The sequence below is a fragment of the Gouania willdenowi genome, chromosome 21 (genome assembly GCF_900634775.1).
Source record: "Gouania willdenowi chromosome 21, fGouWil2.1, whole genome shotgun sequence".
Taxonomy (NCBI): domain Eukaryota; kingdom Metazoa; phylum Chordata; class Actinopteri; order Blenniiformes; family Gobiesocidae; genus Gouania; species Gouania willdenowi.
This window is the reverse complement of record NC_041064.1, coordinates 15,109,245-15,114,896: the sequence shown is the minus strand read 5'-3', so window position 1 is coordinate 15,114,896 and position 5,652 is coordinate 15,109,245.

Below are 5,652 nucleotides of genomic sequence, written 5' to 3'. Positions count from 1 at the left end.
ATTTTCTTCTAATTTGCGTTAACTGTTTATTCAGTAAATCACTTTTACTGTCTATAGGTCTGATCATTCTACGGTAATAGCAGTTCTGTTCAATAAATACATAAAGAATAATGCTGTTGGCACAATTTTGTGACAAATACGAGCATGGAATTTAATTAAAAAAAAAGCACATTCGGCTAAAAGGTTCATAGTCTGATTTTTGAAAACTCTAATTATCTGTTTGTGTCTTTGTAAAAAAATATTAATAATCTGGACCCATTATTAAAGGTCACAGAAGATAGCAGGGATGGTTATTACACCTCTGAGGTTTACAGGTAACATGCAGTCACATAGGAATATTTTTAGTTTTTTTACTGAGTGGCGAATACAATGCATACAACTAACTGCTTTGCACTCGTGGCCTAATAATAAAGCATTATTAGGAACCACACTGACCACTAGGGGGAAGCATGAGACCAATGAACAATGTTGAGGTTGTTATATTGAACACTTGGATTGATTCTTTTCTTAAGGCTTTTATCAGTGCATTATGTGTGATCAATGGGTGTCTATTCAATCTATTGCAGTCACACTTGTTTATTGAGACATTTGCCAAAAACAAAAGTTTTATTATTGCTTTTCATGGCATAGAATTAAAAAATAATTTCTAAATTAGACTTTGCGACCACGTTTTGATTTAAATCTAGGTTAATGAGCAACGTGGAGTCCACATTCTGGTAACAGCAGGATTCTTATTGCAACGATACATCATCGATGAAAACTGCTGTTCGCTTGATTTATAGTATTTCCAACCTTTGCCGCAAATACAAGTATTTCGTTGTAAAAATCAAACCCACCAACAGATGCAGGGGAAAGGAGGGAAGATGTTATTTACTTTCCTCCAGAACACAAAGGAAGAGATCCAATATTTGATTTCACATCTTATCCTCCCAGCCCTGATGGGTGTAAATTGATCTTTCTTGGCAGAGTGTTGCTGCTGTTCCCAGCAGGAGGTCCATCCTCTGTCTGGGCATCAGCAGCAGCTGCAGGGAGGACGATGGAAGGTCACGTTGGTAATGAGTGCTCAGAAACAAGAGAGCTCTATCCCTGTGGTTTCAAGGTCAAGACTGATGCACAAAGCTTTGTAGAGGAAACAATGGAGCTCCGTAGAGCTCATTAAGATGTTAGTCATGCCTTTTAATTGAAATGCCACATCTCACTGCCTATTATGCCGGTGCATACCTACTTATTTACTTCAATAACTTAAGTGCTCGCTGATATGTTTGCCCCATGTTTTGTAAAAGCAGTGAATCTTAAAACCAAACTACTCAAAGAAGTCTGTTTTTCAGAAATTTGGTCTTTTTTTCAGCCTCAAGATAAACTTTTGAGTTACAAAAGTTCATGTGCATTAGTTAGGCAATGGAAAATACATTAACAAGATATAGATGTCATCAACTGCAGCTGATGAGATTGTGCAACAGCCTTAATTTCAGGGTTGGGGTCAATTACATTTTTCAGTTACAATTACACCTTCAATTATCCATGTTTTATCCTCTGAAAGTAAATTACAATTATATTCTCAAGGTTCAATTACAATTAATCACAATTACTGAGCCTGAAATACATAACCGAATAAAAGTGAGCCTTTCTCGTGTGTTAGCTTCCTTTTAGCATCTCTTATGATAATGCATCCTAAATCAGCTGTAAAATACACTAAAAACCAAAATATATTATCTAGTTTCTTTCCTATCTATTGGCTTCCTAATCAATGAAAATATAGGTATTAATATTTTTGGTGTGGGTGTCTGACCCTTTTTTATTTCAGCATACCCCTAGATTTCAATATTTTTTTAAATGGTCAAATGTGGGAAAGCTTGATGTGAAACATGTTTTAATAATCGTTAATAGAACTGTAACATGGTTCCTCAGTTTTGCGTTAAAATATAATTGACAAATTTCATATACTTTTCATGTCAATTACAATTACAAAGTCAATTATCTGAACTCAATTACAATTTCATTAGGATTACGAATGCAACAGATTTTTAAAATTACAATTACAATTATAGTTACATCACAATTATAATGAATTATAAATTATGTCATTACATATATAATGGACCCCAACCCTGGTCTACGCCATTGAATAAAAGCAACTTTTATTTTTATGCTTTTACTCCTAATATGTTTCTGTTTAAAATAATAAGTCACTACTAAAGGTGTACATTTAATGTCTACTATAGGATCATCTGTAATTGCTTTCAGCTTTCTCAGGGAGCCAAACTATAATGACACTTCTTTATTGTAGATCTCCCAGTGCTTATCTTATCAAAGGCATTGCTGGTGAAGCATGCAACCACTCTCTTGATTTCAATATTTATTAAATGGTAAAATGTGGGAAAGCTTGATATGAAACATATTCTAATAACTGATAACTACAAATGTGTAGAACTGTACATAGAACTGTAACATAGTTCCCCAGTTTTGCGTTAAATTATAATTGGTCATTTTTATAGAATTTTCATGGCAATTTACAAAGTCAATTTTTTTTTTAAAGATTTATTTGTCATTTATTAACCTGATATAGGGTCATATTAATGTTTGTATATATACATAGACAGATTTGAAGTGATCATTGCACATAAGACCATATGATCACATTTGGTTCTGATTTAAATTTGTCTCGTGCGACGTAGTTACAGTATAGTTTTAGTTTTTATTAGATGACAGAAATATCAATCACATGTTTTTGTATTTCGTCATTGTCTCCCCAGATAGCGCGCATACGTCTCGCCGATGTCGGCCTCAGATCATTCTACTCCTAATGTGTCATTTTGTGTGTTTTTTTCCCCCTAAATCGGTGATACTACAAATTGTAGAACTGTAAAATGTCACTTCCATGAAGCTGTTTTGGTGCTGGGGCTCTTTTGGCTATGCTGCTGAAAATACATTTATGGTCATGAACTGTGTCTCTCTTTATTTTGTCCACACATAATAAGCTATTTAGTGGTAGTATATTGTTTTTGTTGTTGTTGTTGTTGTGATATTGCCATGTTCCTATCAGATTTAAGTAAATACTCGACTATGGATATGGAGATATTTATACTAATGGAATGATCCGAGCTAAATAAAGGTTAATATAAGCTGTAGAGAGGCCGCGCTGAGCATCTTTAATCCATCGTCCAAACATCAGCCAAACCCCAATGTCTCAGCGACGTCTGCCCAATGAGCAAACGCTCTCCATAATACGTCTCGCCGATCCAACTTCATTCATCGTGCCAACTTCGGCGAGATGTATGTGTGCTATCAGGGTTGTTGTTGCGAAACGTGTTGTCGACAAGTTAACATTGTTGTGCATTTTCACATGCGTCCTTGTCCACAAAAATATCAAAAATAATATAGGAAGTGTCTATTTGTACGATTGCCATACGGACAACCCCTGGTGCTAGTGGTACGGTTACCGAAGTACACGCACGTAGCATCTCAGGGTTAGGTTATAACCCAATAACGCAACAATTTTTATGGTTAGGGTTAGAGTTAGGTTTAGGGTTAGGTTTTGTCTTAGTCACGGACCAATGACTGACCTATCACGTGACCTAAACTGGCCAAATAGGGGCACTGTGTACGGATAGAATGTCAGTATATTGATACGGCAACAATACGAATAGCTACTGCCTAAAATATAATATATATGATGTAAATGTTTCACTTTAGTTTAGTTTGGATGGTTGGAGGATGCCAAGTGTGTTGCCGTCTGAACAACATCTGCATTTCTTCTTTAAGTGTTTGAAGTTTTAACACTTTCTAGTCTTGTTTTTATTTTTATTTATTTATTTATTTTTTAGTTTCATGTCAAACCCTTTCCAAATGGGATCGCGCCAGAATCCAGAAAACAAGACTTCTGTTCATAAAGCCTCCAAAAAAACTTCACTTCCCTCCCACCATCTGTTTGAATAATACTGATAATTTCACTTAACCATACATGTTTGATTTATTGAGTTCATTGTCCTGAGGTCCCACATGAAATGAATTAGTTTTGTTGCCAGCTGTGTTTTCTGCTTTTCTTCTTAGCTTCAGATGAGTCAGGTTTAAGCATAAGCGGACAATGAGTCAGCTCCAGTGTGTTAGTTCTTTGGCTTTGCTGGGCAGTGACTGATCCAAAGTTTGTATTGCATCAACAGGACCCTTTAGCACTGAGACACAACAGCAGATTTCTCTATTCACGCAATACGCTTGCACAACCACCCCTTCCCCCCCCCCCACCCCCAAGAAAAAAACAAACAAAAAAAAAACCCAATCCTAATGAAACAAAAAGAATGTGAAAAACCAGATGTTTTCTCTCACCGACTGTTGTTATGAGACTCAAATGAGCATATGTTAGTTGCCACTGATTCTTGCTTATTATTATAATTGTTTCATTTTTCATATGAACTATTTGGGGCTTGTTTGCATGTCATTTTAGCAGTTGCTTATCATAAAGTCAGGGCTTTTATTACTGGCTGAAAAACATGCTTGTGGTAGACGGCTTAGATAAAATGAATCCTTTTTTTTTTTTTTTTTTTTTCCCCCCAAATCTAAGTAAACAAACAATAAAAAGAATTTAATAAATCAGGAATATTTTTTTTTCCCCCAGACTTATCTTTTTAGAATTTAAATAAAGCAATAAGCCTGAAAAGAAAATCAGGAGCTTTTTAATAAAAAGTGATTGAATGAGAAGCGCCTGCTCACGAGCAAATAATTACGTAGATTCAATTCAGATGCACAATCACATTATGATGACAAAAAACAAGCAAACAAAACATCTTCAAGATGCTCTAAATCAGTTTTTCTCAAATGGGGATTTGCGATGGTATTACAGGGGGAACTTGAGAGAGTGGAAAATTAACAAACTGTGTTGTACAAAAAAAAAAGTAGCAATAAATTTATTCACGAGACACTAAAATCAGTGTTTTTCGATCTTGTGGTCAGGAATTTTTTCAAGTACTATCTATCTATAAAAGACAGAAAGGTCTGTGTGCGTGCATGTGGAGCGAATATCTCCCAGACTCAGTGTCTGATCGACCAGAAACTTTGTCAACGTCTTGCGCATATCGCGAGTGCACATTTGGCAGTTATTTGGTCATTCCAAAACCAATTTAAAACCAATTTGAAATTTAACTCCTGTCAAACATTGTTTTAGAACACTGATGATGTCATCATCAGTGATGTCATCAGAGTTGCAATCAGAATGTTCTAACTGATGACGTCATCAGCGGTGATGTGGATAATGGGTCAAGGAACAGCTGATTACATTTTGGTGATGTTCTAGCAACCAAAAGAAAATATATAGATATACAGTATACATCCCATTCATTTTCCCATCCACACTGTGGAACTCTAAAACAACACACAGCTGTATTTATATACTTTCACTTTGTGAAATATAAATCTAGTTTAACTAAAATGCAGTAAAAATAAAAATATTATCTGAGCTCAAACATGGTCAAAAACTAATTCGAGAAAAAAAAATGACATTGGGGTCACCAGAAATTCCTGATATCAAAATGTGGTCACGATCCAAAAAATGTTGGGAACCTCTGCACTAAATACTGCTTCTTTCCACTTATTTACAAAATTAGATTCTTTAAAATCTATGTTATCTCTCATTCATTCCATCATTATGCTCTATTGTTT